Below are 15,379 nucleotides of genomic sequence, written 5' to 3' on the forward strand. Positions count from 1 at the left end.
ACTTTATTCTTGTCTTTTGTATTATGGTGTGGATGCACTCCCCTCATTTCATACAAACATAATCCTGCATTCTAAATTTATTTAAAAATCCTTTAAAGGACTTTAATATTAATATATTAGCATTGCTAACTGTTGCAGTCTAATATAGTAAATGAAGACTTAACCACACTTGTTGACGCTGAGGTACAAAACTCATTGTTTTGTTTTTTAATTTATGCTTCTATATATATACAGACGTGGACTATTAAATTGTTGGTACCTTTGGTCAATGAAAGAAAAGTCACAATGGTCACAGAAATAACTGTTATCTGACAAAAGTAATAATAAATAAAAATTCTATAAATGTTAACCAATGAAAGTCAGACATTGTTTTTCAACCATGTTTCAACAGAATTATTTTAAAAAATAAACTCACCAAACAGGCATGGACAAAAATGATGGTACCTCTAGAAAACACTGAAAATAATGTGACCAAAGGGACATGTTAATTCAAGGTGTGTCTACTCAATTAGCATCACAGGTGTCTCATAACCTTGTAATCAGCCATTGGGCCTATATATACAGCCCAGGTAATCACTGTGTTTGTTTGGTATATGGTGTGTGTACCACACTCGACATGGACCAGAGGAAGCAAAGGAAAGAGTTGTCTCAAGAGATCAGAAAGAAAATTATAGACAAGCATGTTAAAGGTAAAGGCTATAAGACCATCTCCAAGCAACTAGATGTTCCTGTGACTACAGTTTGCACATATTATTCAGAAGTTTAAGATCCATGGGACTGTAGCCAACCTCCTGGACGTGGGCCGCAGGAGGAAAATTGATGACAAATCTAAGAGACGGATAATCCGAATGGTAACAAAAGAGTCTAGAAAGACTTCTAAAGAGATTCAGGTGAACTTCATGCTCATGGAACATCAGTGTCAGATCGCACCATCCGTCGTTGTTTGAGCCAAAGTGGACTGCTATGGGAGACGACCAAGGAGGACACCATTGTTGAAAACGAATCATAAAAAGCAAGACTGGAATATGCCAAACTACATGTTGACAAGCCACAAAGCTTCTGGGAGAATGTCCTGTGGACAGATGAGACAAAAATCTTAGTTTTTTGCCAAGGCACATCAGCTGTATGTTCACAGACTCTAAAAATGAAGCATATCAAGAAAAGAACACTGTCCCTACTGTGAAACATGGAGGAGGCTCTGTTATGTTCTGGGGCTGCTTTGCTGCGCCTGGCACAGTGGTGTCTTGAATCTGTGCAGGGTAACAATGAAATCTCAAGACTATCAAGGAATTCTAGAGAGAAATGTACTAGCCAGTGTCAGAAAGTTTGGTCTCAGTCGCAGGTCATGGGTCTTGCAACAGGACAATGACCCAAAACACACCGCTAAAAACACCCAAGAATGGCTAAGAGAAAAAATTGACTATTGTAAAGTGGCCTTCTATGAGCCCTGACCTCAATCCTATTGAGCATCTTTTGGAAGGAGCTGAAACATGCAGTCTGGAAAGGCAATCCTTCAAACCGACACAACTGGAGCAGCTTGCTCATGAGGAGTGGGGCCAAAATACCTGCTGAGAGGTGCAGAAGTCTCATTGACAGTTACAGGAAGCGTTTGATTGCAGTGATTGCCTCAAAAGGTTGCGCAACATCAAAATATTGGGTTAGGGTACCATCATTTTTGTCCAGGTCTGTTTCATGAGTTTATTTTTTTAATAATTCTGTTGAAGCATGGTTGAAAAACAATGTCTGACTTTTCATTGTTAACATTTATAGAATTTTTATTTATTATTACTTTTGTCAGATTAAAAGTTATTTCTGTGACCATTGTGAGTTTTTCTTTCATTGACCAAAGGGTACCTACAATTTTGTCCACGCTCTGTATATATATATATATATATATATATATATATATATATATATATATATATATATATATAGTTATATATATATATATATATATATATATATATATATATATATATATATATATATATATATATATATCTCTCTATATATATATATATATATATATATATATATATATATATATATATATATATATATATATATATATATATATATATATATAGAATGCACAGTCACTCGTTACTCTGTTTTAAAGAAAATCTTAATGCTACCTACCAATGGACAATTCACTTTGAAACTGCTGAGAAAAGTGCAAGAAGCAATGTATTATTTTTTTATGCAAAAATGTTGCAACATGCCATATTATGTAAGAATACAATGACAATTCTACATCATTCTCACGGCATAAATGTACACTTTTTAGCGATAACACAAAAATGCGCATTAACAAGTAGAGTACATATCACTGCACTTTCCAAAGAAATGAACACTAGAGGCAGTAAAACCTCTTTATTCATTTTTTCACACAAATTTATAAAGTTTTGATTAATAAAGCATAATTTTTGCACATTTTCATGAAGAATATCATGTCATGACTACATAAGCAATATTAATATGCTCACGATATTTGAAAACTGATGCTTTTGAACGTTAGCGCAGATCCAGCTTCACATCTTTAGGTTTTCATACATCGTTTGTTCAGTATAGCTCACGTAGTACTGGAGATATACTTGAGAGGCGAGTGGAGCTCTGGGTCGAATGATGTGTGAATCTATGATTCGACAAAACAGTTCAAATCTGTAAAAGAAAGATGAAATCAGACTGTTGCATCAAAAATGCATTTTTTTATATCAGTTTTGCATTTGTTAATACTATCTGGTAGGTTTAGGTTGGATTTGGTGTAGGGCATATTTCCAACATGACAGAGCTGCGTTCACTTTAGCAACAGTCCATGGATATATTTCAATTCTGAACTGCTTCCAGTACGATTTCAAGGTAATATGTAATGTATTGAAGCCGGTTTGTTAGCATCACTCAATGGACATCCCTTCAGGGCGATACAGGAACTATGTGCTCCTGATGACATCATACCCTAATCTTAACGATGCCATAAATTGCTTTGCGATGCACTCCTGTTCAAACAAGGCCATATTTGTTGTTACACGTACCATTTCCTGGCAGGCGTGAATGCATCTTGAAAATGTGATCATTAACAAAGCAAATGTCTTTACTGTCAAAAGCTGAAATGGAAATGCTATAAATGCCTCTGCGCAATTCCAGATAAAAAGTACAGCAGCTTATCAAGCAGGAGTGCTATATTGACAAGACAGACTTTCCTGATGAAATGCTGCAAGGTTAAAACCTTATAGCGCATTGATTATTGCTCGTAGTCCTGAGCATATTTTCTGAATTTCGCAAGGAATACAGCTTCAAGTTTGACCTGTTCGCATTTTGGACTAGCAAATCCGCTTTGCTCTGATGTTAGTCACAAAGTGTGCAGTCCCAGGGATATATGATGATATGGAGCGCTGATATCAGAAATCTGGCACTATATATAAAGGTAGCAGGCTATAGGAATGTAAACATAAGCAAAAAAGATATTATACAGCCAAGGCAACAGAAAGCCTTTCATTTCAGTGCAATTTCATGGCCTTTCTAGTTGTTGTGGAGGAAAAGGAATTGGAAAAATATGAAATCGATACAGGTTTGCAGTTACACCTTATTGACCACCTCCACATGCAGTGTTAGAAAGTGTCAAAATAGATCTCTAGCCTGTGCTAGACTGGACAGGAAGAAAAGAACGCGGTTCAAGTTGGACCAAAACATGTGCCTTTATCCTCTGTCGTGAGATAAGAGTACACGGAGCCAAGAATCAGGAAGCACGAGAACAGGAGTGTTGTAATGGATGACTTCAGCAGAATTTGTATGATCTGGAAACAAATATGAATAATGTATATTATTTTAAATAAATTATTCATATTCTGGTTGGTTTTACTAGTGGAGCAGGAACCACTATTGATTTTCAGGAAATAGATTACCTTTGAAAAAACTGCAACGTGTGAGGCAACATGTCTGTAAATTACAGAGATCTGTATAATTGAATGCGAAACAATCCTAATGTTTGAACCGACTGACAATGACACGACAGTTTATCTAGTGAGAGAGATTTAGAAATAAAGTTGACTAGAAATAAAAATACACCCATCTATTTTTCTAAACGCATGTTATTCATATTTTTGAAAATGATTCATTCATGCATATGATCATCTTTTTTTTAAAAGCATTTTGTCAAAAATGTTATAACTTGATTTTCTGTTCAAATCATTGATGATCTTAAAATTCAGCCCTGCCTATATCCAGTTAGTTACAGTGGACAGAATCAAGTCCTCATTCTTCCTATTTCATTAAGATATTTATCACAATATGGAAGATATTATCTGTTGCTACTTCAGTTTTAGTTATCATTTTCCAAATCTTTGGGGTATAGAACATATATGACATTTCACTGCAGAGTAAGTAAAAAAGATTATTTTTAGTTAATATGTAATGTTTTCTGTAAATTGTGGTAATTTATTTTGTTAATTACAGTATTATAGAAATGTTATTATTAACTGATGGCAATAGGAATTTTAAAATCTCAAAATAGAACAAAAGGATGCATTGTGTCAAATGTACATTTACATTAAAATGTGGTTAATTATTAAAACAATCCCAGATTGAGTTTACAAGAGTTAAAAAAAGAAAATTTCAAATTCAAATCAAATTTAAAAATGTATATTTTATTTGTTCAACTACATGTAACCATCAGCATAAGAGTTATTATTTTATTTTTATATTAAAGTTTTTAAATATTAACCTATCCACACTTGTCTGAAGCTACACTCTGGCATTACATATATAATGTATATTATATATAAATATTTTTAATATATAAATGTAACAAATTTTTGTTTAATTTTTATAATGTACGCAGTGAACAAAAACCTTTATTGTGATGTGATTTATCACTCGACGGCACTACTCCTAACGTTTCTTTAAATTCAGAGAGCTTTTCCTGGCCATTGTGGCATTGTGTTTGCTCACTGGGGTCTGAGCCTCAAATTATGTAAAGCTGCTTTACAACAATTACTATTGTTAAAAGTACTACACAAATAAATCTTAAGCAGAATGAAAAGAAAAGAAAGAGTGGGAGCTGTGTTCTCTCTTTTTTAACCAAGATGGTTTTTACCTTAAGCTTTAAGCTGCTGAAGTGGTAGCACTTGATGTATGTAGAGCTTCAGCTAGAACAGAAGATAAAGAAAAATGTGTGAAAAATATTTAAAAAAAAAAAAATCAGGGCAGTAACCACTCATACACATAAAAGCAACACGCCCAAACCAGTATGCAGAGATCATTTTAATTCAAGCCATTCCTAAACCTGTATATTTAGCCTCTCTAATCTTGAATATGTGTTTACATTCTAGCTGCATTAACTGCATACATTTAACTTCCCAACTCCTGCGTTATCTTCTATATATATATACATATATATATATATTCAGTTATTCACATCATCACAAAGCACGGACATTCCTGATGGAATACAAACTCCCTTGATATTGCTTTGAACTATTTTGCAAAAACAGACGGCCTCGAAGTCCATTGGCCGTCGCGGGCGTTCGGCGACGCTGATTCGCTGAGGCCTGTTTCCGGGCCCATTCCATTAGTGACGTTTTCCCAGTCGCCGCGACAGATTGGGGAGAATGGCTGCCAGTGGAGGTTAGATCTTCTCTTCAAATTGCAAACTTATTTCTAAAAGTTTTCTAGTGTGTTCACGCTGTTATTCGTTTCTGGTATTATTTAGGTTTGACGGAACGACGTAGATTTAGACGGTTTGTTCGAATATGCGGCGAGCTCCGGTGGTTGTTTGATATAGGCAGAAAAGTACGGAGGGGTAACGGCTAGCGAGACTAGCTCGGCGAGTGATCGTGTAAACACTCGCTTATTTGCTCGCTAGTTTACGGTGCAATTAATTCAACAGCGTTATCCCTCGTGTAACTCTGAACTTTCGTCATATTTATTGCGTTGTCACGGATTATTTAGTACTACGAAAGGGCTCTAGTCTGACTTGAATGGCTCTAGACCGGACTAGCCTGATGTTGTGCTAACCGGTAAAACAGCACCCGGATTAGCACAGCTAATAAGTTAGCACCGAAACTCGCTTGCTCGTAGTAAATAAACACATTTCTTCGATAGGGTTATCAGAAGAGTGTTTTGTAATGTATGAGGTTGTCAAAAGTAATACTAGTTTTTCAGACCATATTGCTTATTTTCCTGCTCTTAATTAGTTTCACAGTAATGCCATGTGTGGGGCTGTGGTTGGTTAGTTTGTTAGTAGATGTTTTGTCTGAACTTTTGGTTCTGAACAGCTCTGAAATAGCAGTAAATAAACTTTGATTTCACAGGGTTTGAGATATGTTGAATGATTTTTTTTTTGCATTGGAACTCAATGCAATGTAATCAAGAGCTAATAAAATGTAATAAGGGAGCTGAGCGTCAGTTTAAAAGCTGACTGCAAAAGAGTCACACTTGTATTTTATCGTCTTTATTGTCACTGTAAAACCTGAAATCATGTACGCTGTTTAACTCTTCTGTCTTGTAGACGAGGGAAAGCTGTTACAAGTACAGAATGGGACTCCAGCAAGCACAAGCTACAACGGGTAGATGCCCTGCATGCCTGTAACATCCTACAGCAGCTTAAAGCCTTGCACGACGTAAGCTCAGCTGACTGACATTGTCGCGGGAAGTGGACCATGGCAGACGCTCTCTTGTCACAGAAATGTCCTCGCTGCCATCAGCCCTTACTTCAGGTTGCTCCTCCACACATCAGTGCTTTAAACCATTAAGTATAATCCATTTTCGTAACATATGTTGAGGGACTGTGAAGAGATGGAAGCTAAGATTGAAACAGACCCTTTAATTTACTGGAAAACAATGACAGAGATTTAACTGTTAAATGAATATACATAGATATGATGGCTTTAGACAGTCAGACATTTCAATTTAGCCAAAACCCTAAAGGCAGTAACCCTATAAAAATGTTTACAGTAAGTATACAGGCAATAAACATTAACATATGTACTCTTTCAAAAATATAGCCAAATGACAATATGATTAAATCATTGTAGACATTGTTTTTGTTAATGAGAACCTGTTAAAGGGATAGTTTACCCAAAAAGTAATTCTGTCATTGATGATCACGCACCTCATGTTTTTCTAATCCTTTAAGTTCTCCGCTCATCTTTTTCGGAATACAATTAAGATGTTTTTGATTAATTATTAGCTCTGTCTGACCCTCCTATAGACAGCAAATGTAAAAACCCCAATCAACACCTAGAAATTTAGCAAGGACATCTGTAAGATAATCCATGTGAAATCAGGAGTTCAACTGGAATTTTACAAAGCTGCTAGAAAACTTTTTATGTGAGGAAAAAAAAGATTTTATTCAGCAGTTTGTCTCCTACATCACCCTGGCGCCATTTTTTTGAACAGTATCCACTTAATGTAAACAAAGTAATGGCGTAGCTTTGTAAACTTGTGGTTGAGAGGATCAGAGAGCTCTTATAATTCATCAAAAGTATATTAATTTGTGTTTTGAAGATGAACGCTATGGGTCCTATTGGTTTGGAAACGCACATGAGGATAAGTAATTAATGAATTGTTTTCAATGAACTAACCCTTTAAATCTGGGATGATATGCAAAATAAAGTACTGACACATCAGAAAGACATTTTCACAGTTTAAGCTTTTTAACTCATGGAGCTTTTTCTGGTTTGCATCTGTATTAACTAATTGATCATTTTTGGTTTTAAAAGCTTCAGTTGTGTTGACTGAAACGGGAACACTCCTTCAACAAATAACACATTAAATAAAAAATTATAAAAAAAGCTTTGAGCGCTTAAAGTGTTGTCACACATTGTAATACCACAGTAACTAAACGCATGTTGTCAAAAAGTCTTAGCCGCTGCCTTTTTCTGGTAAAATTCAGAAATCCTGTCAACAACACCTTTGTTTTGTTCTACATGGTAATGGTGTTTGTTTTATCTTTTGTCAGATCCATGTTCACAAGTGGCCTTACAGAGAGCAGTCAGCGGAGGTGCGGATTGTTGGTGTGGAGTCTGAATCCATGCATTTGGTTCTGACTACGCTACACCTCTCGTGGTCACTCTCACTGAGTCTAACGCGCAGGCACTGTTCACCGCCTGCCAGCATCTTCCAGATCCCAGCCTCCAAGACCAATGTGCCCAGTTCATGATCAGCCGCTTGGACCTCAGAACTGCATCGGGTCTTCATGTTCGCAGATGCTTACGCCACCAGGAGTTGCGGAGCGCCTGAGGATTACATCCGCAAGAAGTTCCTGTGCGTGATGGGAGAGCAGGAGTTCCTTCATCTGACCAAAGAACAGCTGGTCAGCATTCTCAACAGTGACGATCTTAACGCGGAAAAAGAGAGAGCATGTGTACGAAAGCATCGCGGCACTGGTTGGAGTATGACTGCTCACGCCGGAGGCAGATTTACCTGAGGTTTTTGCCAAATGCATCCGCTTGTCCCTGCTGGACGCAGGCCTTCTGAGCCAGATACCCCAAGCCTCTCGCTCTGGCCTTGTCCAGGATCCTCGGATAAGGGTCGCCCAATGGCACCAATGGCTGCCCGCAACGCTGGGTATGACTGCTTCCGAGATGGTCATCTGCTTCGACGCGCTCACAAGCACTCAGGGAAGAAGCAGACCGCGGCCTTGCCTGGACATTGTTGCCGGAAGGTGTACAAGCTTTGTAAGCCACCCAATGACCTCAGAGAGGTTGGCATTTTGGTCTCGCCAGAGAACGCACATCTTCATCGCTGGAGGCTATCGGCCGAGCACAGTGAGGTGTGCATCGACCATCGCGCAGAAAGTGACTTCTGGCAGTACGCAGCATGCTGGCAACAGGTGGCTTCCGCTGACGCCTACATGCTACTGGCGCGCATCGGGCTGCAGGCTAGTGCACTGTTACGGGAAGCTTCTACGCTTTGGGCGGACGAGTGTATGAAGGGGACGGACGAAATGCTTTGAAATCTGTGGAGTGCTATGATGCCAGAGACAACTGCTGACAGCGGTCAGTCCCATGCCAGTGGCCATGGAGTTCCACAGCACAGTAGAGTATAAGGATCGCATCTATGTGCTGCAAGGTGAGTGGGGTTATTGCAGAGTCGCCTGGAATCAGGGTCATCAAAGTGTGCAAACACATACATCCTTATAATTCATTGACCTGTCATATCTTTTAGCTCTGCATAGATAATAAGGTCAGGTGGGTTAACCTCTCTCAGCAAAATCAAAAGTAACACAAAAGAGAGCACAAAAGAGCTAGACTTGCACTTAATATTGGGCATGGACAGAAATTTCAGCTGCTGCAAATTTCCAACAGACTTTGTCTAAATAATATATTAGTGCTGTCAAAGGATTTATCACATCCAAAATAAGTAATATCCAAAATAAATAATTTGTGTGTGCACTGTAAAAACAAAACAAAACAATAGTTGTTTCAACATTAACATTAAGTAAAATGTTAGGCAGTAGGGTACAGTTATTTCAAGTTGAAACAACTATTTTATTTATTTTTACAGTGAATATAAATTATGTAAAAAACTTATTTTGGATGCGATTAATAGAATATATTTCTGTATGTGTATATTTTTGTATATGTAGATGCATATGCATACAGTATATATTTAGAAAATATTTACACTTTTTATAATCTTATTTTATATAATGTATAATAAATAAATATGAAGACATACATGTATAAGTACACAGTGCATACAATATTATGTGAAGGAAAACTTATTTTGGATGCAAATAATTGCTTGATAGTACTTAATTGTTTAAATACTTAAAGTAACTTATATGAATTTATATTTACTGTTAGAGCAGCAGCTCTATTTTTGTTTAAAGCACTGAATCTGGAAATAAAATTAATATAAAGACTTTTATGAATAAAACTAAATGGTTTAATAAACTAAAAAAAATTACAAAAACACATATGACATAAGATTAAAGATTAAATATTAAAATGAAAGCAAAAATAAAACAAAGTCGTACATTTTGTTTTTGATAAGAGCTACGGAATGTAGCTAATTTGCAGTATTATATTAATATTTAGTGATTTTGGCCATGACATTTATCATTTTCTTTGTTTTATGCCAGGAGAATACTTTTTCTGTTTTGACCCTCGCAAAGATTACTGGGGGCATTTACCATCCATGAACGTTCCCCGCACCCAAGGATTGGCCGCCCTGTACAAAAACTGCATCTACTACATAGCAGGCATCTGCAGGAACCACCAGCGCACGTTTACTGTGGAGGTGTACGTATATCGAGCAGAACACCTGGTGCCGTAAGAGAGACTCTCCTTCGATCGCCGACCAGCCCTACATCAAGGTGCTTTTGTTTCAGGGCAGATTGCATCTGTTTGTTCGAGCTACACAAGTCATGGTAGAAGAACATGTGTTTCGCACCAGCCGCAAGAATTCTCTCTACCACTACGACGATGAAGCTGACCAATGGACAAAGGTCTACGAGACGCCGGACCGCCTCTGGGACCTCGGCCGCCATTTTGAGTGCGTGGTGGCCAAACCATACCCTCAGTGTCTTCAGAAAGTGCTGTGAGTGTTAAGGATGTGCTGTTTGAGACAGCTGATCAATATTTTTGGAGAAGAGGGATGATGGTACTGCTCAGTACATGGTGTTGTTTGTGTCCCCAACACCAGAACTGCAGGGGAAGTCTTAGTTGCTAAAGGTTTCAATCAATAAACTCGAGGGTGCTGTTTGAAAGTAAAAAGAAAAACAAACAAAAAAACCGCAGTATTTTATGTTAGACAATTGTGCACACAGCACCCACACAATCGCTTGTTTTACAGTTAGAAAAGTGAATCATAAGTGCAATTATCTATTTTTTTTTCTTGCAGATGTTGAGTCGTTTCTGCTCCATTATATCTAAAGTTTTTGTTGCTGTTTTGGCATGCGTTGTTGGTGAACATGAGCAGTTGATGTCCTTAAGGACAAGCAGTATGTCAACAGTTGAGTAAAAAAAAAAAAAAAAAAAATAAATAGGTGAAAAATAAATATGTAAAGCTATAAATATTCATACGGGTATGATGAGCATTTTTTGCTCACTGTTAGTGTGAATAATGAGGTTTTTTTATTGTCATTTCTTTCAGGTTTTCAGATGAATAAGTTGACTCTGTGTGGTTTGCTTAGAGAATTTTGATTATTAATGGAAAGCAATTTGTTTGCCAAGATGTACACGACATCTACTTTTTTTTTTAAAGTCAACCCATGTGCTAAAACATTGCAGCAGTTTTTAATTTCATTTTGACTCTGCTTTTATGATGTTTCGTTGAGCCCAGCTCCCACATCGAAATCTATATCTTTGCAATTTTCGCATCACCAGCCAGATCTTTAGTGAGGTTACAAGATTTTACTCAGTCTCCATATTGAGAAGAAAAAAAAAAGGATACCAGCTTTATGTGTAGCTGAAATCAAAAGTGGGCAATTTGTTGACAGCCAAACACAGCTCAGATCAGGAGAGAACATCGATAGGGTTGGAGAAGAGGTGGCCAAAATGTGGATGCTCACAGTCCACTGTCATTTATTGACTCCTCTGATCTGAAACCTACAGGTGCAGCTTGAAGATAGATGCCTCCAAAATGCCAAAACGTGTTCGAGGGAGTTGTAGCCTGCACCCCGTGGCAGCAATAACGTGTTCTGTCATTGTTCCTTAGATAAAGTGCATTAGAAATATTAAGCGATGATGTTTTCGTAAATAATTCCAGAGAAATGGCCTTTGTTTTGCCATCACAGGTTGGTTAACGTTCAGTGAGATGTTGTTCTCCAGGGATGTTACGGTGCCTGTTCAAGTGAAAAACCCAGGCATCAGTGATGGAGTGAGAAAAGCCACTATAAAGTCTTAAGGTTCAGTTTGCTTCTGCACTAAGGTGCTTTGACTTTAGGAAAGGTCTGTTTCGCAAATAAATCCAGTCCTCCTATATTAACGTAAATGAACACTTTTCTTTCTTTCCTCCCTTCCCTTCATTGTCCCATCTCAAACTACAGAGAAGAATTGTTTTTGGTGCTGCTTTTTTGACAATCTTGTACAGAATATACAGTGATTTTTACAGCCATTTGTCATTGCTTGACACTTCTGAAAGATATCAGTCTTATAAGTTATTGTTTTTTTTTGTTTGTTTTTTTTTCAGCCTCATGTTTATTTAGTCATGCAGGTTCCTCATGTTGCACTACATTATTTCCTCCCTCGAAAGCTTCTCAGAATACAGCGTTCTGTTTTCAGACACAGACTGAGGACGTGGTGAACGGCATCTTTAGACAGGACGGCTGACGCATTCTCATGTCAGGCTCTTTAGCTTCATCTGGGGCTTTGGTGAAGGGAGAGGGACGAGAAATTGCGTTGGCTTTGGTGCAGTTGCCATGACGCTTCACATACTTACGCTCAGTAGCACGAGAACCAGAAATGGACTCTTCTCAGGATTATTGTTCGATACACAGTACTGTATTTAAATGGTTTGTTGTACGTGTAATATACTGTACCATATGTTTGCTGTACTTGCACAGGTTTTTTTTTTTTTTTTTTTTTTTTTTTTTTTGTAAGAATTTTTGTCCTTTATTTCTAACTTGAAAATGTTTTTTTCCTCCATTCAGATGTGTGTGTGTGTGTGCTGTGTGTTTTCTTTCTAATTTTAATTTTAATATTTACTCTTAGGTTTGTTAGTTTATGATTTTGCTCTGGTAAAATGTGTGAATCACAAAACATGGACATTAACATAATTTTTTTTTTTTTTTTTTTAGTGTGTTTCTCATTTCTGTGTGATTGTGTCAGTCTTAAAGTACAAAAAGCATTACAGATAATAGTTAATGGCAGTGCTACTTTCCAAAACACCAGTCTGTCTAGATGTTAAATAAAAGCTTGGAAAGAATTTATAAATTCTACTTTTGTGTTGTTGGCTGCTGCAGGTGAATGCCCTACAGCCAGATCTTCCATTTGTCACTGCTTGCAGTTAATTTATCCACAGAAGTTAAAACAGTGTTTTCTTTTACTTTTGCATTACTGCTTTATGCTTTGTTCATTTTTTTATGTATTTGGTTTGCTTGTATGTATGGTGTGAGAGTTTAGTATACATTCATTGATCTCTACTGTGAAATTCACCTTGCACATAATTTGAAAAATAAAACAATAAAAATTAAATGAGTGGTACTTGTATTTTTGCAGTGAGTGAAGTTCAAAAATTAAAATGCTTTTTTCTTTGTCTTGTAACCTTTTTTTTTTTTTTTTTTTTCCACCCCACAGTGTTCACCTTTTGTTTTGTTTCACCTGGTACTGTTTTGCTAATCACTTTTTAAAATTGCAAATATTACATGTAACTAATCGACTTGAAAATGATATGTCATTTTTGTTATTGCATGTCAACTATGATTAATAAGCCACTGATATAAATGAATACCTCATCTCCAACTTCTAGCACTGTTAGAGTTAATATAACAATTGAATATATGGTCATAGGTACTTATTATTTATGGCCCTGCATGTCCTGGCTGTTTTTTGGTGCTACTAGCATATAGTCATTGTATTGCTTCAGCAAACATTAAGTACACTGCACCCTTTAAAATGTTTAATTCATATGTTAAAAGAAGCTTTACTATATTTGCAGTGTTCTATGCAGTTAGTTTTCATTTCATATAAAATCACAAAAAGGGAAAGAAAATACAAACCCAGACTTCATTCGATGCTCCTTTCAGTTCTTTGCCTTTATCAATTTTTAAGCAATGACTCTTTTCGCTGCTTTTCTGTCTGTGAAGTGGTTATGTCTCATAAATCAGCCCGATCTTCCAATCATATCGATCTGACTGGAGTTTCTGCTTTCACTTGGCTTCACTTGAAATGACCATCTACTCTAAAGAGTTTCTCCCTCGTGCAGGTGTGCGTGCAATTGAATTATTCAACAAAATCTATTTATCGTCAAATTAGGAGAACTGACCAATCATTTGCTCCAAAATTGTGACGACGGAGAAAATTGACTTGACGTGTGCTCTAAAATCTAAAAAAATCGAAACAGTTTAGAGTTAATTTTATGAAATGCTTGACACCGACAAACGTATCACACATCTAATACACCTTAAGTGTCTATTATGGCAGCGGCGTGCGGGAAGAGCATATAAATAATAATAAAAAAAGACAGAGAGCGAGAGAAGAGAGAAAACTAGTGTGAGACCCAGCGGTCCCATGTGCATTAGCAAAGGCAGAGGGCTTCATCATACTGCCCTTGGCTCGACTTTCCCCAATGTCACCCTATATGCAGTGGAAGAAAGACAGCAGGAATACATCAGACACGCTTCCACTGCTTCTCCACCACACACACAAAACAAATGCTCCCAGCTGGAGCTCCATCATAAGCTCACCTGAGCAGCTTTGACTTTGGCAGTCGGGCTGTTGGAAGTGTAATGGAAGAGAGACCCCTGATACCGCCGGAGAGCCCACCTCGCCGAAACGAGACAAACGCACAAGTGCTATTTCTTTGTTTAGAAAAAGACAAATCCATTACGACGGAGACAATCAGAATGCGCGGAGAGCACGAACGCCTGCAGCCCGTGTGAAATGAAGGACTTTCATGCTTGTATTTTTCAACCCTGTTTTTTTCCTTCGAGCCGTTCCTGTAAGAAACGTATTCATGTCTGGCGCTTATTCGTGAGGACGTGCCGTTTCCTACGTCGTTTATAACCTAAACACAATCGCGAAAGCTTTTCAAGGTTGTGAGCATTTGCGATGAAGGATAATCGCGCCGTCGTCAGCTGCTAACTGTAATCTTTGAAAATGATCCATGTCTCGCAAACGTGTAATCTTCCTAAGGTTTATGAGAGATGCTGAATTATGAGAGGTTGTGTATTGTGTAAGCCTGGGAAGATGCGCATGTAGTAATCACTTTTGTGTGGAAGCGTCTTTTGATTGATGTTTTCTATTGTTCTTTCACCGTGACATTGTAAGGTGGATGGAATATGATTAATTTTCTATCCCGGGGTGAAACAAGAATCCAAAATGTTTTGATTGCCGAATTGTTTTTTATATATTTATTTCTTTAAGTCTACAATAAATGTGTTTTCCAATTAATTTTCGAAGCTGTCTTCATGATGCTTTAAAAGGATCAGTCATATGAATTGTTTGTTGTCATAACAACAGTTCCTTAGAAGACATCCAAATGCAAGGCCTGATATATATACTTTATGATTACACAGGAAAAGTAAGTTGCTCATGGTCATCATCTAGGTACAATATTAATAATGCCCAGCTATATGAATCCTATCATCATCTAAACATTTCAAACATTATTTGTAATTATGTAGCTTGAATAAATATGAATTTTTATTCACTTTATAGAGTATGCATATACAATTTCTAGTCCGATTTTATATATTTATATTATATATTAAATC

The 15,379-nt window shown here is 37.1% G+C and overlaps 2 pseudogenes; both read left to right on the forward strand.

The window, feature by feature from the left end:
* Positions 1–5,595: 5,595 nt before the first annotated feature.
* LOC122353810 overlaps positions 5,596–15,379 on the forward strand; it is a 346,864-nt pseudogene continuing 337,080 nt past the window's right edge.
* LOC122354318 lies at positions 5,748–10,614 on the forward strand (annotated as a pseudogene).

The sequence above is a fragment of the Puntigrus tetrazona genome, chromosome 11, assembly GCF_018831695.1.
Source record: "Puntigrus tetrazona isolate hp1 chromosome 11, ASM1883169v1, whole genome shotgun sequence".
Classification (NCBI taxonomy): domain Eukaryota; kingdom Metazoa; phylum Chordata; class Actinopteri; order Cypriniformes; family Cyprinidae; genus Puntigrus; species Puntigrus tetrazona.